Source organism: Vulpes vulpes, chromosome 15 (genome assembly GCF_048418805.1).
Source record: "Vulpes vulpes isolate BD-2025 chromosome 15, VulVul3, whole genome shotgun sequence".
NCBI classification, from domain to species: Eukaryota; Metazoa; Chordata; class Mammalia; order Carnivora; family Canidae; genus Vulpes; species Vulpes vulpes.
In genome coordinates this window covers 90,961,432-90,988,836 of record NC_132794.1, presented here as the reverse complement: position 1 = coordinate 90,988,836, position 27,405 = coordinate 90,961,432, and positions in this window count along the sequence as shown.

Sequence of the window (27,405 nt, the reverse complement as noted above, 5' to 3'; positions counted from 1 at the left end):
TTTTCCCCTCCTTGTGAAATTTGTATTTTACCAGTTATATATATGCCATTTCCAAAGAAACATATCTCTTTCTCACCTACACATAATAAAAGGACCAATTATTTCAGATGAAAAATTATGCTGTTATATTAACTGCTTTCAGTGAAGACCCTGCCAGATACTTGCCACTATTTCTGGTAGCCTCTGCCCATTTCTCCTTCATCTCCCTTCCGTTGGACCTTGACATTGACACCCCTACTCCTCTCTGCTTGTTGTGTGTTACGTAGAGGCCATTTGGTTATGTTGCCCAAGGAGGAATTTGGGAGTACAAACATTTGATGCTGGGTTCTCTGTGTCTCTTAAATGTAACTCATTATCTCCCCTCCCTAACCTCCAAATGTAATGCTCTCTCCTCCTGTATTTCTTATCTTAGTGAATGGTGTCATCATCTCCCCTCCCCTATCACCCAAGCCAGAAGCCTGGGAATCCTACTAACCCCTCCTCTTTATCCTCTCTATCACCCTCAGGCCCTACGTGTCATCAGTCACCGAGTCTTAGTGATTTTGTACCTTAAATACCACTTGTATCCTTTCTTTTGTCTTAAAAATACATGCACACACACATATTTGGTTCTTTTTAGAAATGTAAAAGATATAGACAAATACAAAGAAGACTGTGACAAACACATATTCACCCCTCCAGACTCACAAACTGTTAGCATTTTATTCAGTTACTCTCTCCTCTTTTCTGTTTTTTTTTTTAATTTTAGATTTCATTTATTTATGAAATCTACAGAGATTCAGAGAGAGATACAGAGAGAGCACAAGTAGGGGGAGAAACAGAGAGAAAGGAAGAGCAGCAAGCAGACTCCCCGCTGAGTGGGGATCCTGAGGGAGGTCTCCATCCTAGGACTCTGAAATCATGACCTGAACTGAAGTCAGAAGCTTGAACTTAGCCAACTGAGCCACCCAGGAGCCTCTCTGGCCTTTTTGTTTTTATAACAAAATGTCACAGAAGTAGCTGAGACCTTTTTAATCAACACCCCAGTTTAATTCCCCTTCCCCCACTATTGTGGATTTCAAATCTGTGCCACAGGCTCATTATTTTTTACATATATCAGTATTTAGTCATGAAGAATATATAGGATTATTTTGTATGTTTTAAAAGATTTGCATACATCCTATTTGTGTATGTAGTTCACATGCCACATTTTATCCATTACAAACAATGCTGTCATGAACATTTCTGTGCAGACTTTTTTGTGCCCATGTGCAAGAATTTCTGTGGGTTATATAATCAGAAGGGAAATTGCTGGGTCATAGGGTATTTGCATTATCAAATTTATTGTATGCTGCCAAATTGCTTTCCATAAATGGCTGAGTTAATTTATGGCCCCACTAGCAATGTATGAGAGTTCTGCATTCCTCATGTCTCCTCTAATCTTTGATATCATCCTCCTTTTTTATTTTTGCCTATCTGGAAGGTGAAAATGGCTTCTCATTGTTTTCTTTTGCATTCCCTTGATTATTAGGTTGACTATTTTTTTATTCATTTTTGGGGGGAAACCTATCTGGATTCCTCTTTTGTTAATTGTGCATTTCCTTATTTCACTCATTTCTAAGCTGTTTATGTTTTTCTTAGTGGTTTGTAGAATTTAAAACTACATACTTTGTATATTCAAAAATCCTTTCTATCCCTCCTGTAGCACCCCAATACATGTCCTAATTATCCCCTGCAAAGTATCTTGAAACAGCTTCCAAACTGGCTTCAGTTTGTCCTCCTTCGATTCATGTTCCCACTGCAGCCTGAGCTATCTTTCTAACAAGCAAATCTAAGTATGCCACCCTCAAATTCATTATTGACAGGGAAACATAACAAAACAAAAATATCATCATCAACAACAACCAGATCCCCAGCAAACAAATTTTAAAGCACTGAATCTACAACTAAATTTTTTGGCAGGCCAGATCAGGTACTCCATGATTTGATGCCTTTCTAGCTGTGTGAGGCCATCGCATTGTTCTTCCTGGTGCATCTTACATCCAGCCATTCAGAACAGTGGTATTGGCTATTCCTTGAACACATCGGCCTCACCCATGCTTCTGGGCTTTTACATACCTCATTTGAACTGCTATCTTGTCCTCCTAGTACAATTTTACCTGATATTCCTAAAGGGACCTGGTTACTTCTTGCTCGACCCATATATGCTATGACCCCACTATAATATTTATGACCTTGCATTGAAATGATTTGTTTTATACATGTCTTCTTTATGGTTGAGAACTTCATTTGGCCAGGGTCTGTCTGTCACAAGAGGCAGAATAGTAGAGTGGTTAGAATGATGGGCTCTGAAGCCAGATGACCTGGGTTTGAATCTCAGCTCTGTTATTATTTGAGAAGTTGCTTAACTTCTCTGTGACTCAGATTCCTTATTCGTAAAGCAGGGACAATCTATCTAACTGGCTTGTATTGAATCAGTTAATACACATAAAGTGCTTATAACAGTATATAGCATATAATAGGTGCCCAATAAAGGTTAATTCTGATGATCTATGTTTATTAACATATTATTAATAACTATTATGGGTATACTACCCGAATGCTTTTGGTATATTTGGTATATTTACCCGAATGCTTTGTCTACCCCCGCTGTACGTCTTAATGCTTTTTCCAGAATCAGTACCAGGAATGTTGAAACACACGTCCACTGCCTTTGGGGCATTACATCCTCCATGTGGGTTCAGTTCCCCCTGTTTGTCTCCTGCCAGTCCTGGTTTCTTTTTATCTCTGGACATGGGCCCATTCCTCAAAAAGGGATTCCTAGGGCAAGAGGATATACTTAGTGTAGGAGCAGTGCTAGCCTAGGTGATACGTGGACATCCCCAACAAAAATTTCAGGAGTAATCCTCACTATTCATTTAGTCCTGTTTTGGTCAGTGGGTCTTGTTCAATGGTACCCGTTCTGCTTCCCTTCTTATCCAGCTCCTCCATTCCAGACACTTAGACACCATACAGAAATAGCTGTTTCTGGTGTTTGAAAATGCATTTGAAAAATGCATTACATTAAATGAATCTGGGAACATTTTTTGCATTTAAAAAAGCTTAGCTAGCCATTTTATGCTACTTCCACCCCAGTCCTTTCCAAGCCACTCACCAAATCCGCCTTTTCCCTCTTCTCTTCACCCTTGAAGCAGGCTTCAGTCTGAGGTCTCAGAATGTGATAAACCCAAACCATCCGTTCTAAGATTCCCCCAGAATCCGCAGTTTCCCATGGTAGGGACTCAGATGGTCTTTACTATAACATTCTCTTTCTGAACTCTTTCAAGCACAAAATTCTCACTTTGTGTTCTTATGACGAGAGCAGAAACAGACCTTTCCTGGGTAGTTGGAAGCAGGAAAATATGCTTTGTTTTTGTTTTGTAGAGCATAGCCTAGAAATGCCATGCCTGATTTTCTGGAGGCCCTTAGAGTGCTGCTGGCTTAGATCACAAATGAAAAATTCAGATGTGGACAGGTGTAAGAGTCAAGGGATCAGCCTGGAGGATTCTGGGTGTCTACAACTCAACATAACAAATGGCAAAACAACAGGTGTCCACAGATGGACTGACCCACGAGACATTCATACCCAAAGCTCACTTTGGGATTGAATTCTCTCATGAAATCTACCCTCTCTGTGTGGCCTCCTTCACCCAATATCTGCAGGGCTTGGGAAATTATGCATTCTGCTGGCCTTATGTTACAGGTACTAGGAGGTTTTATATGACTCACTCAGAATTAGCTGGCTTCAGGACTCAAAGTTCTGACATTTTCAGGCTGTTTATTAGTCATTGAATGTTGCAGCCTACCTAGAGATGTTGTATAAGAATCAAAAATTATGATTGAGGCAAATGCCCATGGGTGGCCGCAGTGACAGAACAGAGAGAACTGTTGACTTGAGAATCCAGTGTAGGGTCCTCAGAGCCACGAAGTCCCCTTTTGAAATATGACAGTTTGGGGAGGAGAAAGGAATGCCATGGAGAAAAAGAATCAATATGGCTTTCTCTAATTTGAGGATCAGAAATGGAATTGGTGAATTTTGGAAATTAGCCACTTCATGAATAGAAACCGGAGCCAGGGACTGCAAAATAAAACACTTTGTAAGCTTTGTACCACCCCACATTTGTTCTTATTGTTATTCCCTGTTTGCTTCTTGGAGCAGTAGAAGAAAACACTTACAGCCAAAACAGGCCTGCGTGCTGGTCATCAGGACCACCAGCCAAATAGGGAGCTTAAGGGAACTAAATGCTGCTCCTTAGCTCACGTGGGTAATGGTTTGGTGGCCTCCAAAGGACAGGAAAATAGATTGAATATCTGGGTCTGCAGCAAAGAAGGACGGGAGAGCTTTGGGGAGGTACATGGTGAGAAGGGTCAGCTCTTCCTGTGAAAGGACAGAGCGGAGCAGCAGCAATTGCATGTGTGAATGAGGTTCCTCAGAGCTGCACTGTCTGTAACACAACATTGGTAACAATGTATGTGGCCATCAATAAAGAATGGCTAAAGTAATTATGGCCTAGCTTTACTAGTGGATACTATACAACCAATAAAAAAGAGTGGAGAAAAAAAAAAAAAAAGAGTGGAAAGGAGGATATAAGCTTACTGATATGAAGAGATACTTGAGATACATTAAGTGAAACAAGCAGAGCATGGAACAGTGTGCAGATAGTAATATCCTACTTCTGTACATTGTTTCCTTTTAAGGATGGGTGTATATGATGTATTTACATATTCTTTTTAAAAAATATTTTATTTAGGGGATCCCTGGGTGGCGCAGTGGTTTGGCGCCTGCCTTTGGCCCAGGGCGCGATCCTGGAGACCCGGGATCGAATCCCACATCAGGCTCCCGGTGCATGGAGCCTGCTTCTCCCTCTGCCTGTATCTCTGCCTCTCTCTCTCTCTCTCTGTGACTATCATAAATAAATAAAAATTAAAAAAAATTTTTTTTATTTAGGGATCCCTGGGTGGCGCAGCGGTTTGGCGCCTGCCTTTGGCCCAGGGTGTGATCCTGGAGACCTAGGATCGAGTCCCACGTCGGGCTCCCGGTGCATGGAACCTGCTTCTCCCTCTGCCTGTGTCTCTGCCTCTCTCTCTCTCTCTCTCTCTCTCTGTGTGTGACTATCATAAATAAAAATAAAATTTTTTTAAAAACTATATTTTATTTATTTATTCATGAGAGATACAGAGAAAGGGGTAGAGACATAGGCAGAGGGAGAAGCAAGTTCTCTGAGGGGAGCCTGATGCGGGACTCAATCCCAGGACCCAGGGATCAGACCTGAGCCAAAGGCAGATGCTCAACCACTGAGCCACCCAGGTGCCCCTATTTACATAATCTTGTGCATACAAAGACAGCGTCTGGGGAAGTTCACAAACTGTTCTCTTCACCATGCCTCACATCCACCTGGGATTCATCTTAGGGAGACATCGGAGAATTATTACTTTCAACTTTATAATCTTTATTCTGTTTGAAAAATTTAAAGGCTGTTTATAATTTTTAAGAAGTATTTTTTTTGTAGAGCTATTCAGGGTTTCAGGTGGGCAAATTTCAGGATTTATAATATTTGGAAACCAGTCCCTGAATGCCAATTTTTAAAAAAAGATTTTATTCATTTATTCATGAGAGAGAGAGAGAGAGAGAGAGACAGGCAGAGGGAGAAGCTGGCTCCATGCAAGGAGGCCGACGTGGGACTCGATCCCAGGACTCCTGGATCACGCCCTGGGCCGAAGAAGGCGCCAAACCGCTGAGACACCCAAGGATCCCCTTGGATGCTAATTTCAAATAGGAATATAGACTTTAGTTTTCTTATATCTTCCTTCACCCAGGATGGTGGACAAAATTTCAGTATTTCAGGCACATGCCAAATATTTACAATGAGCATGTTCTAAGTCACAGCAGGATTCAAGAAGATGCCAAAGAACTGATAACATATAAACATTCTCGGCCCACCATGTAATAAAATTAGAAATCAGTAACAGAAGTACCATGTTTAAGAAATAGTTAAATACCAATTGAAGATGTAGTCTAATTCTAAATTCTCTAACAGTGATAACAAGGAAATCTTATATTAATAAATTTTCTCTGATTTTTACTTTTCCCCTTAGTAATGATGTGGATATTTGCTGCTTCTAAGGTGAACTAGTTGTGAATAAGTGAGCATGTCATTTTTTTTTTATTTATATCTCATTCCTTTCTGTTAAGTTTTGAAGGCAGTTCAGTTCCTTGTGAGTTCAAGCTCAACATGGAGGGATCTTCCTTGCCAGTGGTTGTCACACTGATGTATTAAAGCCATGAAATTTCTCCAAGATCCTAACATTTGGCTACAGACACCAGCATTTGAAGGATCTTGTTTTTCTTTGGAAAGGATCCCACACCTGCCAGTCACAATGTTGTTTAGATACTGACATGGACAGGTGACCAAGATATAGCTTATATGAAAAACAAAACAAGTTGCAAGACAATGTGTATTGTATGTAGTGTTAGATTATTTAACTGCAAACTAGGCAAATACTTGGGGTGCCAAGAGAGCAAAAAAAAAAAAAGTTTTGTAAGAATATGTATAGCAAAAAAAAAAAAAAAGAATATGTATAGCTTTTAAAGTGCTGAAATAACAGTGAAAGGGAAAATCAAAACTTTGACTTCCACATGCTTGTTTTACTGTTTAGTGTTTTTCTTTTTGAGTGAAACACAGGTGAGGTAGGGGGACACCATAACCATTTCCAAGCTTAGAGCTGCCGAAGTTCTAAGTCTGGCTGTGATTTTATGAGACTAATGTTGTAAAACTTTACATATATGTGTATATATATTAAATGTTCATATATGGAGAGAAAGCAATCTGGATAAATACATCTCAATTTAAAAGTGTTTATCTGGTGGGATCCCTGGGTGGCGCAGCGGTTTGGCGCCTGCCTTTGGCCCAGGGCGCGATCCTGGAGACCCGGGATCGAATCCCACATCGGGCTCCCGGTGCATGGAGCCTGCTTCTCCCTCTGCCTGTGTCTCTGCCTCTCTCTCTCTCTCTCTGTGACTATCATAAAAAAAAAAAAAAAAAAAAGTGTTTATCTGCGAAGGATAGAGCTTTGATTGCTACCTTACACATTTCTGTAACTTTTAACATTTTTACAATGAGTTACTTCTGTAATCAGGAAAATAAGATTAGAAACAAAAGAAAACAAATTTGTTTTAGGTAATGTGCAGTTGGGCCTTGCCTGGGAATATCACTCATCGACTGTGTGGTTATGTGATTTTACTGCCTATTTCCAGCTACGGAGATCCTACTGCCAAACTCGGGAACAAAATCTTTCCCACAAGCCCGGCCCGAAGCCTTGCCCTTGATTCGCTCAGATTTCTTTGTGTCCTGCTGCTGCCACCTCTGACCTCTGGCCATGGTCTACCTGTCCCCTTGTACGCTGACCTTGGTGGATATTCATCCATCTGATTGTTAAGATTCCCAACTGTGTTTCTCTTTTCCAGTTGGATTGACCCCTTGGATATTACCTCAGACCTTCTAATAAAACCCTACCTCTCTTTCCTATACAAACAAGCCTTCTGGCCATTTTCTTGCATGATTCAAAAAATGCTCTTGGTAGCTGGATGAATGTAAAATGCGGGCACGATCCATTAAAGATACTGAACACCATGGGTTTGCAAATCTGTTTTTAAAAAAATATTTTTATTTATTTATTCATGAGAGACACAGAGAGAGAGAGAAGCAGAGACACAGGCAGAGGGAGAAGCAGGCTCTCTGCAGGGACCTCAATATGGGACTCCATCCCAGGACCCCAGGATCCTGCCCTGAGCCGAAGGCAGATGCTCAACTGCTGAGCTACCCAGGTGTCCCTCGTAAAGCTGTTTGAATGAGAGAAGGCAAAGACAGGAGCAAAAGGCAGCCTCTCCCAGGTGGAGGATGCTCACGGGCTTCCTGACAGTCTAGGGATGAAGGCTAAACCACTGGAACAGAGGAGCAGGACAGAAAGTGGCCAATTGGCAGTGAGGCAATTACAGTATCTAAGGAGGTGGTGGTATTGAGTGGTGATGGGGGCTTTGGCTGGCTGGGTGGGGAATTCATTCATCAGAGTCTGGAGCTTCCTGGAGACAAGGCTGTTGGGACCAACTGGGATTTACTGGGATTTAGCTAATTCTTGGCTCTGAGACTCACAGGTGACCCATCTGGCCTATTTGTTGGTATGTTATACAGAGATCACACCCAGGAAAAGGGAAGCCTGGAAGAACACGACTATCTGAGGTAGAAGGACCCTTCCCCAAGGTAAAGCTCTTGCTTCATGAATGGTTGGCCACCCCAGGAGAGAGAATGGGATCAGGGAAGGGGAGTGTGGCAGCCCAGTGAGTGCTTCCGTTACCAGATTAGAAAGAAGCAAGAGCCAGGCCTGGAAAGGAAACCTCCTGACACCTGTATGATTCTTAATGTGTGTGGCTTCCCCAGTTTATGTTTTTCCAGGTCTGTTTCCATGGCGATTAGCAGTAATCAGTAACAGGAAAGCAGCCAAAGCTTTAAAATAAAATGTGTTTGTCTTTGGGGGCAGCAGAGAAGGAGGGAGTGGGGATCTGGCAAAGGCACCTCCTGAGGGAGACTAAAAAGGCGGCTGGCCCAAGACTCACTGCGACAAGGGGAAGGAGATCTGGACCTGGCAGCAAGTCTGGGGCAAGGAGAGCCTGCCTGGAGGGCTTAGTAAAAAAATGAAAACAAACAAAAAACAACAAAAAAACACAGAACATTAACAGCAATAAGAAATAAAATGCCTCCCCTGTGGGATTTCTCACCCCTACCCTCATTTTACTTATCCCTCTATTGTGGTGCTTATTTTATGCCTAATAGGAGTTAATAAATTGCCCTGTGACGATTTGCTTTTATATTTCCAACTAGATATTGGAATGAAACTATGTCTCACGTGTTTCCAAGAGCCTGCTGCAGAACTGGCATGTATCAGAGGCTCTTTATGTTTTTTTAATTAAAATGAATTTTACTTTTATACACATACATATAATGTATAAATGTGTCCTTTTCGTTATTTTTTCCCCCTTGGCTCTCTCCTTCTTCTCACATTTACATAATCATGTATAAACAGAATGTACACAAGCACACTTGTGTGCACACATTCACACGTAGTTTTTTTTGGTCAAAATATGTTTTACAAAAATATAATGATGTCACCTTATATACTTTTCTGCCTTTTGCTTTTCTTCCTCAGCAATAGCTCTTGGAAATCTACCAAGTAAACTTCCGTAGGACCATCTTATTTTTAATGCCTGCATAATAGTCCCAGGTGTGGCTGTGCTAGTGCTCCCAAGCGATTGTTCACATCTGTTCTCATCCCAGCATTCAGTAACATCAGGTTGGCAGGTTGAATGAAGTTAGGCGTGGTGGGACTGGTTACATTTTAGGAATTTACAAAAGCTACAAACCACAGCTTTTTCCTGGTTTTAACTAGCCCATCACTGAGCCTTATTCATGGATTTTATGTTGTGTCTAGCTTTTTTCTGGGGGAGAGATGTGGAGAGAGAATTGCCAGTACAAATAAACAATGTTAATACACACACCACAATACACATACAAGTATCTCCTTATGCACTGGTGTTTTCATTTCTGTTGAGGGGTCAAAATGAATACATATTTTCAGTTTCAGAAGATGTTGCCAGATTGTAAAGGGTTGTAGCCTTTTAATTTTTGCTTTTGAAAGGTATGAAACAATATCTCACTGTAGTTTAATTTGCATCTCTTTGAGTACTAATAATTTTGAGCTTCTTTTCCTATGCATGTTGGCCATTCAAATATGCCCTTTTGTGAGCATATTGGAAATGTTGGAAATATGCTCTTCCAACAGCTTTTGCCCATTTTGCTGTTATTTGCCTCTGGTCCATTTATAAAGCCATTTTGTTTATTTTTGTTTTCCATTATCTGTCTGTCCTGTACATTATGAATATTTTCCCCCAAATCTATTGTTCATCTATTGACTTTGTTTATCTATTGCTATACAAGTTTTTTTTTTTTATTGTTACCAGGTAAAATATGTCCGTATTTTCTTGTATAGATTCTGGACTCCAGCCTTGTTTTACAAAGCCCCCCTCCCCTGACTCCTATATTGAACATGTAAACTCCTAAATTTCTAAGATTGTTATTGTCTCATTTTTACACTTGTCTTTAATCTACATGGAGTTTAAATTTGTATGTGGTATAAACTAGGAGTTCAGTTTTATTTTCTTCCAGATGGAAGTTGCCTTGGCACTATTTATTAAATAATCTGTCCTTTTTCACAGAATTGAAATACCAACTGTGTCATATAGTAAATTCTCATATATACACTTGGTCTATTTCTAGCTTCTCTATTTTATTCCAATGATACATATATCTATTCCTATGCCAATACGAAATTGATTTAATTACAGTGGTTCTATAGTAAGTTCTGGTATCTGGTAAGGCAAACCTCACCCTTTATTTTTCTTTTTTATATTTTATTTGCCATTGTAAAGCAATTATTCTTCTATATAATTTAAACTTATTTTATTCAGTCCAACCCATGAAAAGTTTGTTATCTAATTAGAATTGCATCATATGTGTACATTAATTTTGGAAAAATTGACATCGTTATCAATATTTTTTCCAAAGATATTTACTGAGTATGTACTTTGTGACACACTCTGGGGATATAGCAATGAAGAAGACGTGATCTCTGCCCTCATTGAGTCCAGGTTATTGTTTTGTTTTAAGATTTTATTGCTAAGTAATCTTTATACCCAATGTGGGGCGCCAACTTACAACCCTGAGATCAAGAGTCACATGCTCTAATGACTGAGCCAGTCAGGCGCCCCCAGGTTGTTGTTTTTAATAAGTAAATGGCCCAGCAATTCCACTCTTATGTATATACCCAACAGAAATGAGTGCACAGGGGCAGCCTGGGTGGCTCAGCGGTTTAGGGCCGCCTTCAGCCCAGGGCCTGATCCTGGAGACCCGGAATTGAGTCCTGCATCGGGCTCCCTGCATGGGGCCTGCTTCTCCCTCTGCCTGTGTCTCTGCCTTTCTCTCTCTCTCTCATGAATAAATAAATTTTAAAAAAATCTTTAAAAAAATGAGTGCACATTCACAAAAAGACATGTACAGGAATACTCATAGCAACTTTATGTATAATCGACAAAAACTGTACGTAACACAATTGTCCCTACATTAGAATGGATAAATAGATCATGGCAAAATTATACAATGAAGCACCACACTGCAATGAAAAAGAATGGACTTTCGATATTCACAACATTGTAGATGAATCTCACAGATATTAACACAAGAAAAGTACATACTCTATGATCCCATTTGCATGAAGTTTAAAAATTGACCAAACTTATCTAGACATAGAGTAGAATGATGGCCACTTTGGGAGGATGGATGCATAATAACCATGAGGGGATACAAGGGAAAGTCCCAGGGTGGTGGTCATGCTTCACATATGATCTGGCTAGTGATTGCATGAATACATATCTACATCCATCAAGCCATTCATTTATGAATCATCCACTTTGCTGTTTGTAAATTACATTTCAGTTAAAACAAAAAAAGAATAAAAGGGAATTCATCCTCACAGAATGCCCTCCTCCCTTTCTTGGTGCCTAGGATGAGCAGCCATCTGCCCACCTCTGTCTTCTGCTTTCTACATCTCTGAAAAACTGAGCTTTCTAGTGCTTTCTAGGCTAGGCTATTTCAATCTTGAAGTGCCTGCAGCTGCTGTTCACATCACAGTTTTCCAGCTTCCTCCCCTTTAAAAATATATATATATTTAAAAAAAATCTTTTAATGGAATACAGTAGAGTATTGTGGAAAAGCATCCAACCTGGACCAGCCAGCTCAAACTCCCTCTCCCCCACTGGTCAATAAGAAACCCTGTTTTTTTTGTGCCTTACCCCCAAAAGAGTTATAAAGTTCAGTAAGTGCCTAGAAAGCAAGCAAGACTCTGCGATGCAATCTGGATCACCCATTACCAATTTGCTTTGCTCACCCACCGTAGTGGCTGGGCCTTATGCTTCCTAGGGGAAAATGAGCAGTTTGAATGCCTGCCCCCTCCTTCCCCCTTCTCCCATCTCCCCCATTCTCTTCCCTTTGTTCTCCATAAATAGTTCCTAATATGGGGGTGCCTGTGTTTGTGGCTCTTTGGGGAGAAAACTTTGAGCCCAAGTTGGGGTTTCACATGTAACCCCAAGACTGCAAGCACTGGATGCAGCCTGCAGCGGTTACAAAAGGCAGATTACCATGCAGTGCTGCTGAGTTGCAGTTATTTTATGCCATTTTGTATTTCTACCCTCTATGGTAGTGACTCATTGCTTTCCAGTTCAATGTGAGGACATGTCCCACGGTGTTGACTGCCTGATGCTCCTGGAGGACATTCCTAAACCACCACTCACCAAGTTATTAGAAATCTAACTCCGAAATCACTAATCCCCAAATAGCCTCTATTCTCTCAACTGCTGGCTTCCTTGCTTTGATTTTATGCACAGTAGTTCTAAACTCAAGGCCAAAAATTCTACCCCATGCCGAGCCACTTTCAAAGGAGAACCAATATGCTAAGACTAGAGGGGGATTTGAATAGCGGCTAATTGTCAGTTTGTCTAGTGAAAAAAGCTTCCTCTTTCCCCTGAGCGGGCTGGTTATTTGTTAAAGTTTGCTGGGGTTTTGGAACACCTCGCTGTTAGGGGCAGCTCAGACTCAGCAGTTTTAATTATTAATCAGGTCAAAGGCTGATGACAATTTTTCTTCTCTTCAGGGGAGGGTCTTGAAAGTTCACAGGAGGGGATGTCCAAGCCCTTGTCCTGTGATGGGTGGAAGGGAGGGAAGGAGGGAAGTGATTCAAACCAGATCAGTCCTGAGTCCTTAATGGTTCCTTGCCCTAGACAGATTGGGTTGGAAAGTTACTAAATCTGCCTCTGGATTGATTTTAAGTGAATATAGATCTTTATCCTTTCCGGGGCTGGGGAGAGTGTGGGGGTAGGGGCCTGGTGGTTTGTGGCTTTCTGAGTAGAGCAAATTCCAGACTTGACAGCACATGTGAAAGTGTATCCTGTTGTACCCTTGCAAATTGGAGTGTAGAAAAGGTGTTATGCTCTTCAAATTTGTCCACTTCGGGGCATCAGCTCATTCTGGGTGGGGATGGGGAGGGCTCTTTTCTTCAGCACATTTTGAGAAAGGCAGGAGGCTTTTTCTAGTTTAGGTTTGTAACGTTTCCAAATATGCTGACTCTATTCCTGCCCTGCCTCCCACGCTTCTCTCCTGATCTCTGCGGGTCTGCTTTCTCTCTTTTTGGCCTGAGACCCCAGCTTGACAAGATCCAGAAAGGTCTCCTTCCGGTCAGCCATTCTACAGGATTCCAGCAGGCCCCGCCTCCCGCCCCTGTTGCTAGGCAGATTCCCCTGTTGCTAGGCCACCACTGCTTCTTCCCTGCCTCAAAAAGAGGCAAATTCCTGGTGACCCACTCAACAGTCCACCCACCCACACACTGACAAAATGAGTGGATCCTAAATACCTAACATATGTGAACCCTTGTGCCCAGTGTAGATCAATTCCAAATGGGAGAAGAGGCAGCAAAGCCAGAGGTGTCAGAGATGGAGGTGACCAGTTGTTCCAGGGAAGGCGAGCAGGTTGTCTCCTGGGAGGTTTCTCAGGGGACAGCCATTAACTTGGAGACTTTTCTCTGGTCCAAGATCTGACCCTCAGCCTTATGGGCTCAGAAAACTCATTTTATCTGCAATGAGAAACAGATCCTTGTCTGGTAGCAAAAGCATATTAATCAGGCTTGAAAGATTGATGCCTAAAACCAGAATGTGAATTTATTAATTTATAATGAGCAGTCTGTCACATGGATCCAGGAGACTCCTGCAGGCATCACCATCTCTGAGGAGGCAGACTTTTCTGGAAAAGACAGCATCACTGAAGAGTGTTGGAGAGTTAATATGGAAAGGGAGCTATATCTATTTCTACACTTAGATCTATTGTAACATTCTTGCTGTATGTCAGACAAAATGCTAGATGTTTTACAGACATAATTTTATCAATTCCTCACATAAGCCATGAGAGGGCGCTACAAGCACTCATCCTCTTTCACCGAAAGAAAGCCGTTCAGGTTAAACGACTTAACTGAGGTCATCTAGGTGGCAGAACCAGTACCAGAAGGAGAAGCCCATGGTGGGACTAATAGATCCCAGCTACCTGGCAATGGTGAAGTGGCAAATTTGGGTGAAGGTGAATTGGATAATGGATACTGAGGTGCTGGTGAATCAGCCAGGTGGAGATATTCTCTAAATGATGAGGTGTGTGGAAGCAGAATTCTGCTGAGCCAAGATCTAGAGACAGAAATTAGTGGCATCATCCGGCATATGCCTTTCCTCTTCTGGAGGTTCTCTGAGAGAAAAGCTTTGACTTTCTTATTGATAGTGGGTAAATATTTGTGCGTTTTAACTTCACTGTGGTATTAGAATGCAGGAAGGTCCTTCGGGCAGGGTAGGCATCTGAATGGGGTAGGACAGGGTACCTGAGAGAATTGCCAGGATTAGGAGCTCAGAGGAGAAAGGTTGCTGGTGTAGCGACTCCCAATGCCATCTTGCCATCAACCCAAGAGGCCCAGCACCTAACCAGACCAAAAGACAAAGATCTTAACTTTAAGGAAAGGTAGAAGGCATTGTTCACTGAACTCTCTCTAAGGGATATCCTGGAGCCTGTGTAAGAAGGTGACAGAGGAGTGACTTCCTTGGCTTGGGGGCCTGGTAAGGAGCCCCCACCAAAGGGAAATGCAGGCAGGCAGCACAGCCCTGATCGGGGGCTTGATCAAGCCAGCGGCCTAGATGGTAGCATGTCAAACAACTAAGAGCTCCATCAGGCATGATTATGGTGTTAACCTCTATCTCTGGCTGGAGCGTGAACATCTTTGTTCTGTATCTAAGCCTTACAGAATTGAGGAGTGAGGAGCAAGGAGGTGTAGGTGGCCAGCAAGCTGAAGCTTCCCTCCCTCGCTCGCTCCCTCACTCCCTCCTTATTCACCTAGTCTTGCAACAAACTTTCCTGGGACTAGATTTGAGTCATTCTGGGAGAAGGAATCTGCAGCTGTCCGTTTCTCTGCTTTTGTAATTTACTTTCTTGGCTTTCCCCCCACGTTCCTAGTGAAGTGTTTTTTGAACAATCTCAGCCTTGTCTGGACGCCTGAGATTTGCCCACATTTGGGCCAAGAGAGTCAAGGGGTTCCAGGGCCCCTGGAAATTTAGCATGGTGGGCCAGCAGCTGTCTCAGCTGGATTTGCAGGAAACAGCTGGTAGAGCCAGGGCAGGGAGAGGTGAAGCCCCGAGAGAGGAAGAGATTGCAAAAGGGAGAGCCATGGGAGCAGCTGCAGTTGCTAAGCTCTTCCCTCCCGGACCCCTCTATCATGGGGGGCCTTCTCAGCTCCAACACTCCCCACCCTGACTTCTCTCAAAAAAAGAAGTAAACAAGTTAAAGTGATGCCCCAGGGACCAGAACCAGCAGACATGGACAATATCTGACAGGGAAGCAGACCCAGGGCTCTTACATTAGAGCCCAGGTTTATTCCCAGGCAAAGCTTAACAGCACCCTGGGTGTGATTCAGCTGGTGGGGGTGGGGGAAGGATTATGCCCCAGACACCAGACCGTGACTGTTTGGGCCTGAAATCCAATCAGGGGACTTGGCATTCAATTGAAATAGCAGAAAACTGGAGGAATTTGGGCCTCTTCTGTTAGTTTAGTAAACCGAGAGTCTCTCAGACATGTGTGCACTGCTCTGGCCTGCATCTGATTGGAGACCCTCCTCACCCCTGTCTTCCTGACTTGGATGAACAATGATTTTTTACTTATAGACTCAGAGTTATGTAATAATCAGACAAAGACAATGATTTCCTTGACTTATCCCTGGCTAGCCCTTTGGAAGGAAGGGCTGGAGTGGGAAGATGTCAGAGCCACTCAGAAAGTTGTATGGAGGGGTACCTTCTCCAAACCCACTATCTCAAAGGCTCAGGATTGGTTCTTGGGCAGCAGTGGTTAAATTGAAATCTTGATTCTCTTGGTAACTTGATGGCTTAGTTTAGGCCTCGAGTTGCTGTTCCATGAACTGCCTTGAAATTTAATCACCCAAATTTATTTCCTAGAGTGTTTTTCACCGTCTCCTCCTGTAGGCCCATTAGTCACCATCCCGTGACCTGACAGAGTGATTATTAAAGACCCTGTCGTTCCCCTTCACTAGATTTAGGGGTGTTGGTAACTCTGGAGACAAGTTCTAACTTGAGTCACAGTTGGGTGGATTTTCCCCCCTGCAATCAGTTGTGAATCTTCCCTGAGGGCATCCTCTTCAGGCTGAGAGAGTAACACTGGGGACCTTCTGTTCTTTCTTCAAAACTAGAGAGATAGTTACCGGGTTCTTCTAGGGCTGGTGTTCTTAGGCTGAGGGTTATATTATCCTTTGCCCTGAGGCACATCACAGACCATCTCCCAGCTTCAATTTCCCTGTTGGTGAAATGGAGATAATGCACAGAAAGATGGAAGGGCTGAGCCTGGCATGTAGGCATGTGCCACGTGTTAGCTCTCTTCCCGTCCAGCTGGGATGAGACCCAGGCCTTCCTTCGGGGGATCTTGACAGAGAAATTTTATCAGTCTGATTTGGAAGCATTCTTAAAAAATTTTATTTCAGACTAATTCTGAAAATGAAATGTTTAGCTATTCCTCCTTCCAATCTATTTCTCTTCTAAGGTAGGAGTTGCAAACTTACATAATCACAGGTACCAGACAGTTAATATAAATAAGCTGGCTGGACACTGGGTGGGGGACAGGAGGCCAAGAGCCTGTGAAGAGAAGTTGATGTCTATTGTTTCCAGGTGAGAATGAGTCCTGGAATGATCTTTCCATGTTTTAATAGGAGCCAGATGTCAGCATATTTTGGTGAAAAGTCTCAAATTTAAATGCTTTCAACAAATTAAAACATTTAAAATGTGAAGTTCATGAAATATAGTACGGTTGCCTGGTGGCTAGAGTCACAACCTCTGCACTTTGCAGGTTCTGGAGGGGGAGTTGTCCCCTCCCTGCAGGACTGGGCATGCCTACTCTCTGCCTGGTTGACCTTTGGAGTTATCTCTGCAGGCCTGCTCCTGTCCTGCAGACATGCTGGACCAGTTAAAGGTTATTCTGTAGAAACCTCAACCAACAAGTCAAAAGATGAGTTTCCTGCTCTTAATAGATAATTTTTATTGGTTTTGCAATAAACGTATGAAATAGAAACAATAGCAATAAACTAGCTCAACAAGAAATCGAAAGGCACAGGCCCCCAAAGCCCTTCCCGCCTCTCCTTAATGAGTCTCTAATTTATAGACCGACTAGCAGGACCACTTTTCTTTTTCCAAGCTTTGCAAACTTTTCCATCTTGGAGGCTTGAGGACTCTGGGGGCTGTGCGCTTGTTTCCACATAGTTGCTGAACAGAAGCCAGGGCAGAGCAGTGCCAGACAAGAGAGGGTGGCACTACTTTGGAGCTTCAGAGTCTGGACCCCACCCTGTTTCTTCTGACTTTGAGGGTCTGACTCCTTTTAATTTCATATTTATGTGCAGGGCAGAAAGGGAGAGTGACCAGAAGGAAAACTCAGCCGAGATGGCCAAAGGCAGCTTTTTAATGCTGGGCGAGCAGTGACGGGGCGGGGTGGGGTGGGGTGGTGGTGCTGGCATGGAAAGCATCCAGAGGCCAGGGAAGGGCTCTTTCACTTTTAAACCTCGGCCCTTTATCTTGTGGAAGGTGCAGGATATTTTTAGTCCACGGTGCTAGGCCTTTTCGGAGGCCCTACATGAGCATACCCCTGTCTGCTAAGCAGCACCGGGTGGGGTGGGGGTGATCTCTGTGTATTTGTGACACTGATGAGACCTCCTTGCTGTTGTTCTCAGTGGCAACTCAAGCAAGCTGGAGGCCCTGGGTCCCTGCCAGCGGGTGTTTACTTGCGGGGTTACTGGCAGTGTCAGATGAGTGATAGCTGGAGTCGGAAGGGCTTGTGCACCATCCGCACATTTCCCCTGAGGCCTGTAGCCCAGAGAACAGGTTATCTGTGTTCCTCATCAAGCCTCAGAGAAAGTGCAGGCCTCCCCAGGGCTCACACCTCAACAGAGTGAGTGAAAAAACAGAATCAAATGGGTTTTCCAGACCTGCCTCTTCAGCGATTGCAGGACCCCAGGGTCTGCATGGGTTGCAAAGACCCTGGCAGGCTGTGGTACAAGGGAGGCACAGAGAGCTTTTGCTTGGAATGTTTGTGATACCACCCCCAGGGCCAGCTGGGCACTCCAACACTGCCCCCTGCTCCTCTTCCCACTGTGCCCCCTGTGAGGAAGGAGCTGTTCGGGAGTCTGTCCTGGGAATTCCCAGCAAGGGGAAGGGCTGCAGACTTCTCCAGGGCCTTAGCTCTCTGTCTCTCCCCTCTCGCTCACCCTCTTTCCCCCCTCCTCAGTGGGCTTGGGGGAAAAGACCGCTGACTTTGCAACCCACAGCCCCTGAAAGTCCCCATCTATGGCTTGCTGTTATGCTTCGAGGACACAGGACTGTGAACTCGAAATTGTCTCGCCTTTGTCACCTCCTGGCAGGTCTTTAGAGCTCGGGGAAACAGCCGAGCGGTACAAATCGCAGCGGCGTGGTAAAGCCCCCCTTACTCCTGATGGGTTGCCTGACTCATATCCGTTTCCCTGGCAAAAAATAAGTTTTTGTTATTGCTGGCTTGGCAGAAGCACGGAAGAGTGCGCGAGGATCTACTGCCCCATGCATCACTGGCCAAATTGCCTGAGAAATCCCAGCTCTAGAACTTTTCATCGTTGGCTGTGATGTACGGAGCAGAACGGCAGCTCCATTTCCCCTGCGTGGGGCTCAGCAACGCTGGCACTCAGCAGACCTGCTCTGCTTGCAACTCCCAGCAAATGTGGCCTCTCCTTCCTCTTCCCCTCCTCTTGGCCCCCTATCCCCCCCAGCCTTTATCCCCCCCCCATCTGCTCATCAACCCCCTCCCTGCCTCTACCCAGCAGGGCCATAGCTGGAGAATCAGGAGGAGGCCCACCATGTCACTTCCCCATCACTCTGCAGACGATTCCACACTAATGTTCTTTTACTGCTGTGATGCTGCACTAATTAATAAGCATCCTGCACAGAGGCCTTGCCTTGCCTCCCTTCCCCTCTCCTCTCTGCTCTCCCAGCCCCTCCCCGCCAGACCTCAAGAAGGCCTCATGATATCCTGGCATCTGGCAGCAGAGAAAGGATTTTGCTCCTCTACCTGGGCTGCCTGATATTGCTATGAGAGATAACTGTATACGAACCAATAATCTAGCCTGACAATCCAATTTACTGACCAATAGCGCACAATCCACCATGTCATCGGCTGTGGGGAGGCCCATAAATTAGTTCCTAGTAATTTATTCTGATCAATAGAATGGGCAAAGTCACTTGTCTCTTTAATCAAAGGCCCTCTCAGAGATGTCAGTACAGGCGGCTGTGTGGGAGGGAGCAAGGCACAGTGAGCAACTGGGCGGTGGGTACGTGGCACCACACCCAGAACCCTGGCTTCAGATTCCATAATGGGGCTGGTGTGGGAGGGCACCTGGGATCTCAGCTACCTATACTTCATTTGCACCCTAACCATAAAGCATTGGCCTTCAAACAAGCTAACAGAAGAGATGGCTGTGGTGGTGGTTAGCAAGAGATAGACTTGAGGAGATACTGGACTGGACTCCAGGGACGTCTTGTCCCTTCTGAACATTTGGAGTCTTCCTTCCTCCTCAGGTCACAGGGGCCCCAGCTGTCCTTGGCCTGGGGCTTCTGTAAAGAGAAGGTTCATAGCGTGGTGGGTAAGAGCCAGATTGTTCTGTTTTGAATGCTGATGTCTCCACTGCCTAGATGTGAGGGCTTGGGCAAACTGCTTGCCTCTTCTATGACTTAGTTTCCTCTTCTGTAAAGTGGGGCTAATAGTCATATGCATCTCATGGGGTTATGAGGAGTATTCAATAAATGAATATATGACATATATTAAATTAATACATTAATATGTAAAGCTCTTAGAATGGTGCCTGATACACAGTAACTGCTATATTGAGTATTAAAATAAGCAAACACAAAGAGGTCGAGGAAGAATGTTGATGTGCCTCTCTCTGAAGATGTGCCAAGTCCTTGAGATGCTCTGCTTCCTGAAAACTTGCTCTTTCTGACCCGCCTTCACGTCTTATTCTGCCATCCAAAATAAACAGACGAAGGAAGAATCAATTGATGCTATCTCTTTGAAATGACAGTGAAACTCCAAAGGCCTTTGTGCAGGATTCTTCCTCTCCTTCAGGGCCTCAGATAGAGCCAGTGCATTGAAGAGAGTCATTGACTCTGCTTTAGAGAAGACTTGCCTGTTATTAGAGAGTGGGGGCAGGAGTGGTGGGGGTGGAGTGGGAGGGTGGCCTGTTACCTGCATTGGATTGACACATGAGAGAGGCAGAGCTCTCTGACACGAGCCAGGTACACAAAGGAAGACATGAGACAATGGTGCCAGGGTCTGTGACTTTGAGTTCCAGTCCCAGCCCTGTCATTCCCTAGCTGTGAGGCTTTGGCCAAGTCACTTCATATCTCTGACTGTGATTCTGTATCCCAGACATGAAGGAGTTGGATAGAACCATCTCAGAAGTCTTGTCCTGGCTCCAACACTCAAATTCTATACAGTCAGTAAGGAGTCTGTTGGCTTCTGACTCCCCTCAATCCTGTGCTCCCCCACAATGATCATCTGAAAGTCTCTGAAACTAAGTGCCATAAGGAAATCCAAGATGTCTCAAATATTATAGTCACTAAATGGAACTGACGTCACTGACAGAACAGAGCCAGTTCCCTGAGAAGAGGAGTTCCTGGGGCCTTGAACCCAACGGAGACAGGGTCCTGGATGTGCAAGAGGCCAAAGGATTCTGTTCTGTCATCAAGGTCAAGGGCAGGACTTCTGATTCTAAGGAACCTTTGGGGCCTCCTCTGCTCCTTTCACTGGCCCTCAGGGCTGCTTCAGGGTAGAGAACCCCATGTTAAGGGCACAGCCTCATTGAGGCATAGGGGGGAAACTGAGCCAAAATCCCACCTGAAATTCCAGGCTCCAGTGATTGTTCCTGGGTCCCATCCTGGCCTCTTATCTCCTCATAACTGAGCCCCGACATGTGCCCATCTCAGACCCGGTGAGCTGGAGGGCTAGGGTATAGCAGTCATTGAGGTGATAGGGCCAGGTTGGAGGCCTGAGGCTGGCCCAGGGCGGCTGCATGGCAGGTGGACACAGTTTCTGGTGAGCAAGAATCTGGCACCCTCTGCTGACCCCGCGGCAGGAGACAGCTGGTCAACCAGGCTGGGTCTGCAGCCACCGGGAGGGGGAGGGGGAGGGGGAGGGGCGGGGCCCAGGACCAGGCGGCAGCTTACTAGTCAAAAGAGCAGCTCCCCTCTCTGAATAGATCATTTTTATTGGTTTTGCAATAAGCTTATGAGACAGGAACAATCGCAATAAACAAACTGAACAAGAAATCGAAAAGATGGGCCCCGAAAGCTGTTACTGAGCCCTTCTCAACCTTCTCTTAATGAGTCTCTAATTTATAACAAAGTCATCAGCCTAGCACCTCCAGGGTTCCCTGCCTCCAGGCTAAGAACCCATGGCTTCTGCCTTGTGTGTGTGTGATCTGTCATCTCTAGGTGCCTGGAACCTGTCTCTAGGAGGGACAGGAGACTCCAGCTAGAGGAATTGATCCAGAGAAGTCTTGGGACAGGCTTGAGACTTCAGTCATGGCTACCTCTGTGAGGATCTGGGACATGTGGTTCTCCCCAATCCTTCACTAGGCCTCTTCAGAATGGATGGGGCTGGCTCTGAAGCCAAACGGCCTCCAAACTTCTTCCTCAACCCTCTTCCAAGCCCTAGGCTGCTGATGCAGACACAGAAATTGTGTTCCTTTCAGACTTCCAGGCACAGGAGGCTAGGACAACTGGCAGCTTCACATTGCATGCTCCTCAGGATTGGCAGCCCTGATGAGGCTGGGGTTTTTCCCTCCTCAAGATTAGAGGTTCCCTTAGGGAAGCCATGTCTCCCCTCCTAAAGGCTTAGTATCTCTGTGAGGGGAGCCAGAGCTTCCCATCAGACGGTGCTTGTATGAGGCCAGGGCTATCTCTTTCTTGAGGTGGGGGATCCCTGGGGAACTGTTGCATCTCCTCCTTTGGACTGCAGCCCCTGGATGAGGGTCGTGTTTCCCTGCCTCAGACTGGGGCTACAGGTGACAGGGCTACGTCACCTCCACAGACTGGAGCTCCCCTGCACGTTCATTTTTCTACAATTTCTTTTGTCATCAAAGGACCCTGAAGCCTTTTCCCAAAGCAGCTTCCTGTTCTGACACTGGCCCCTGCTCGAGGGGGCCAGCTCCCTGTGCCTTTCCTGGTTGCTGAGCCTAGAACAGGGCATCCAGGGATCAGACTCACTGTCCCACCAAATATTGGCTGGGGACCCAGGGCTCCCTTGCGATGCCCGCAATCCTAGAGATGGCCACAAGATGTCAGTGTGAGGCCATGGAAATGGCTCCTGTACTAGGGCTGAGCTCAGAAGGAAAATCAGCAACCAGAAAGGGGTGGGTGGGTGGGAGGGGGGGCAGTCTTGGCAGCCAGCACTGTGCTTTTCTCTCTGTCCCCTCTGCAGGTCCCAACACTAGCCCTCCCACACCTTCTCCCTTAAACTCACAGCAATGCTCCATCTCCTGCTCTGCCTCCAATTCTTTGCTCATGGAAAAGTGGGTTCTCAAGCTCCCTGACATGCAACTCTGGGAAGGATGAGGAGCTTTGTCCCTGCTGCAGGCACCCTTGTTGGGGAGAGCAACGCCCGCAGGTGTGATCCTATGTGTCATCGCGGGTGTGGCTTCAGGCCACCAGGCACTCAAAAGCCGGCGCCTGTGTGTGTGTGTGTGTGTGTGTGTGTGTGTGTGTCTTTGCAAGAATTTATATTTGTTACAGTCGTTCAGACCTGGAAGAGGACCTTAGAAATTTCCCAGTCCATTTCTTGTTTCATAGATAAGGAAATACAGGCCCTGAAAGAGCGGGGGCTTAACTTAAGGCCATGTAAGCAAGTCTGTGGCTGGGAGGGCACAGCCACAAAGCTGTCCCTGGGACCCAGGTCTCCTGCCTTCCAGCAGTACATATACGGGTTCCCATCTGGAGTCTCCAGGGCTGTGTGTCTGGTATACTTCTGTCTTAGTGTTTTACTTTCAATGGGTCCTGGGATGCTCCCCTACTGATCGCCAGCCGGCAAGGTTCTGAGCAGAATCAGAAGGCAATGGGGAGGGGGCACTTGATGGGATGAGCACTGGGTGTTATGCTATATGTTGGCAAATTGAACTTCAATAAAAAAAATAAATTAAAAAACGAAGAAGGCAATGGGGAGAAGAGATGGGATGGAAAGGAAGAATGGAAAGGCAGGGATGTATCTATGGGTGCGGGTGCATGTCTCTTTATGCTGCACCATAGCAGCATGTAGATGCCAGTGAGTGGGTGTGTCCAAATCTCCATGTGTCAAGTGAATGTCTGTGTCAGAGCCCATGATTCTGGTGTGTGGGCTTGAGTTTGTGTGCATGTTTGTGCCTGTGTGTGCATACATGTCCTAGGACCTGTGTGAGTGACTACTTGGAGTCCAGGCCTCTTAGGGAGGTGTTGGTGCTGCGGGCTGGAGAGTGTGAGTGATGGTGTGTGCCAGCCATTGGCGTGCATGTCAGTGACTCAGGAGCGTGCATCAGTCAGGGGCCATGTGAATGACTGTGGGTGTCAGTGAGGACATGAGTGTGTGTGTGTGTGTGTGTGTGTGTGTGAAAGAGAGGCTGCTCTGTCTCCCCACCTCCTTGCCCCCCGCCAGGCTGTCTCCTGTGGCCCCTGGGGTTTCTGTGTCCCCGCCCGGCAGCAGCGAAATCCTTTATCGGTTGAGGCACCAGCCCCCGTGTAGGGATTTCAAGGTTCCTGTCGGTTCCATCCATCTTCCGGGGCCTCCTGGTATTAGCATTGATCTACAGGGGAAATGGAGAGCGCGGCTGGGTTATTACGCACCGCCCGCCTTCCCTGGGCCGTGATTGAGTGCACACAGAGAATTTTTGAAACATGGCCACCCTAACTTATTCTGTCTTCCTGCCAATAGCGTGGCGTGGGTCCAAATTACGGGTCGATACCAGCTGATCTTTTTATGTTAAACTGTGATGAAGTCGCTTCTATGTGGAGATGGGATTAAGCCCTGAGCCCTCTTTTAGGGGAGAATTCTTGGGGTGGAAAAGGGGGAATCAAGGAGCGGACGAGGGGAGCAGTCCCTAGGCATGATGGTGGTGGGGATCGGTGGGGAGGGGGCTGGGGGGTGGGGGGGGCGGGCAGCCTGAGCAAGGCACACGTACCAGGGCAGTCAGAGCTAGCCACGCGCTGGCCTCAGGCCTCCCTGCCTGATTTCTCCCTTTGTGACCTTTACCACCCTGGGGACCCCTAGGGCCCCCCATCAGACTTTCCATGGTCAGCCAGTCTGGCCCTAGTGAGCCCCTCCCTGTTCCCCTCCAAGGATAGAATTCCATTTCCCTCCAGCCCCCTCCACCCCTCTCCTCCAACCCCCTCCACACACCTGCACCATCAAACGGGTTTGTCTTTAACCTCCAAACAGGGAACTTTAATTAAAGAGACAGTGACCCCTTTTATGAGTTTGGTCGAGTTGGGTTTCAGGGCCCTTGTCACTAGGGGCTCACATAACGCTAACAAAAGCTTGCAGGCCCCAAGAGGAGCCGGTCTCCTTCGCAGACATTGCAGCAGGGCACAAGGTGGGGATGGGGGGGATGGGGCAGGGGGAGGCATCTTGGGGCCAGGAACCCAGTGACAGCCTCAGTAAGGTGGTCACTGGGTTGGAGGTTGGGGAAGGGTGAGGGGGCAGACCTGGGTCTGGGGTAGGGGCACTGACTACTGTACCTTTGCAGCATGACGCCCACACCCCCAACCATCTGGGTCCAGCAGTGTGGAATAGCTAGGCTTCCAAGACACACTCGTGCAAACATCCAGGGCTCCTATCCCCTTTGCCTGTTGGCATGTGTGATAAAACCAGAAGTAATTTCCAAGAGAAATAGATAGGCTAGAACTTACTCTAAGAACAGCTGATATTTTTTTACTCACATATTTAAAGGAAAAGTGATTTTATGATAAAACATAATTGCTAATAACTATAATAACACCACTCAACATATGGCATGAAACACAAATGCTGTCCTGAATCTGGAGGTGCAAACACTGCACAACACAACGTACTGCTCGGAAGGGAGCGGTTCCCCCCCACCCCCAACCAAGAGCTGGATCCAGGCCTCCTCTCCACTGCAGTCTCTCTCCCCTCCCCCACTTCCATCTCCCTTCCAGAAACCCCCCCCCAGGTGGACAACTATTGGGTTAGTGTTAGGAGTCTGAAGGGCCCTTATCTTATGTCTAATCACCTCTTAACTGTTGAATTTTAACTAAGGGCTTCTTTCGGTCCTGTAGGAGATGTTTGCTTGCCCTTTGATCTAGTTCTTTGATATCCTTTGTGAATTCTTGGAGCTGAAGAGGGATGCCCAATCTGTCACACTTATTCATTCAACAAACATCAGGGGCTATTAAAAGGAACCTGTGTGTAATTGATTCTTTCTGAAAGGGTGGATTTTCCCTAAGTGGGGTATACTCCCATTAACCAGAGGCTAAATTGTCAACTATCTGCACAGGAAATTCACCACTGAAATGGTAATCCAGGGTAGTCTCTGATTGAAAACTAGGGGTGATCCCAAACTAGCAAATGTGTGGAGGTGTTACTTAAGGCCAAAACTGAATGAAGATGATCCACAGCAACCCCCCTCCACTTCTGCTATCACCCCTGGGTCCCTGACTCCTCCTGGTGACACATGTGCTTGTCACATGGGGGCGCTTGGGTGGGATGTAGGGATACCTGAGAGGAGTCATCTGTGACAGGGACACCTGTGAGAGGTCAAATGACCTCCACACAAGGGGGTGAGCACACAGACCAACATGTGACATCATCATATCCTGGGCCTGCTCACTCCCACGCGTGGGCCTTCCCCGGTACACATGCCTACCCACATGAGTGGTCTGTGTGTGCACGCCTAGAGTGCAGGCACCCACAGAGAGAGGTCACAGCCCCTTCCCTCCTCCCTGGGGGAGGGACCTGGAGGCCAGAGGGGTTGGGGAGTAATTGGTTTTGGCGTTTCCTACCTCTCCTGCCCGGGGAAGCTTTCTCTGTTTCATCTTTAGCCTGATCAATCCTCAGTCATGTGCCTTTCCACATGGGCGCCCCCGGCCCCCCAACTCACCATGCTCTTGGAAACTTCGTTAGTACCATTAATCTGCTGACCCAGGCAAATCACCAACTCTTCCTGCAACTCAGCCTCTCAATTCATCCCCCCTGGACCACCCCCCAGGATCTGCTAATCACCCTCCCTCCCCAGGCTGACCCATTCTCCCCTGCTTCCTCCTGTTCCTGCTTACCCCTTCTGTGTGCCAGCCTCCCCCAGCCCATCACTCCCAGGGATCCTCCTTCCTCCTCATTCCCGTCCACATACTCACTGACTCCCAAGTGTTTACCCACAGGTGAGTACGCACTTGGTAAGGCAGTTAGCCCATGTCTGCCACCAGCACTCCGCAGAACCTGCGGCCTGGTGGTGGGGGATGTGGAGTCTGGCTCTGGCTGTGGGAACTGTATAAGGCAGCGTGCTGAGGGCTTCCTGTTTGCCAGGCACTGTGCTAGACACTTCTACCCAGTTTTCTAATCCTCATGACCCAAGAGACAGGCATTATTTCCCCCATTTTAAAGACGAGGGGAATTGAGGCTGGAATGCTAAATTACTTTTTTTAAAAAAAGATTTTATTTATTTATTTATTTATTTATCCACGAAAGACACACACACACACACACACACACACACACACACACACACAGGCAGACACACAGGCAGAGGGAGAAGCAGGCTCCATCCTGGGTCTCCAGGATCACACCCTGGGCTGAAGGCGGCGCTAAACCGCTGAGCCACCCGGGCTGCCTGATAAATTACTTAATGAGCAGTAGACACAAGATCGGCATTGACTCAGATCTGCCTGATTCTAAAAACATGTTTTTTCATCTGTATAGAGGGAAGGAGAAGACCAGCCTTGAGCTAGCTTCTAGGTATCTTCCCTAGAAACTTTCTATGTGAAAGAGTCCCTGACATGAGGTTTATCCCAACTTTTTCCTCTGTCAGAGCAAGGTCTTGAGGTTAGGGTGAGTGTGTGTGTGTGTGTGTGTGCGCCCTTTTCTCCTTAGCCCAGAAAGCCCCCTGGTGTCCAGGCCCCTATCTGGAGCCCCAGGCTGCACCCTGAGC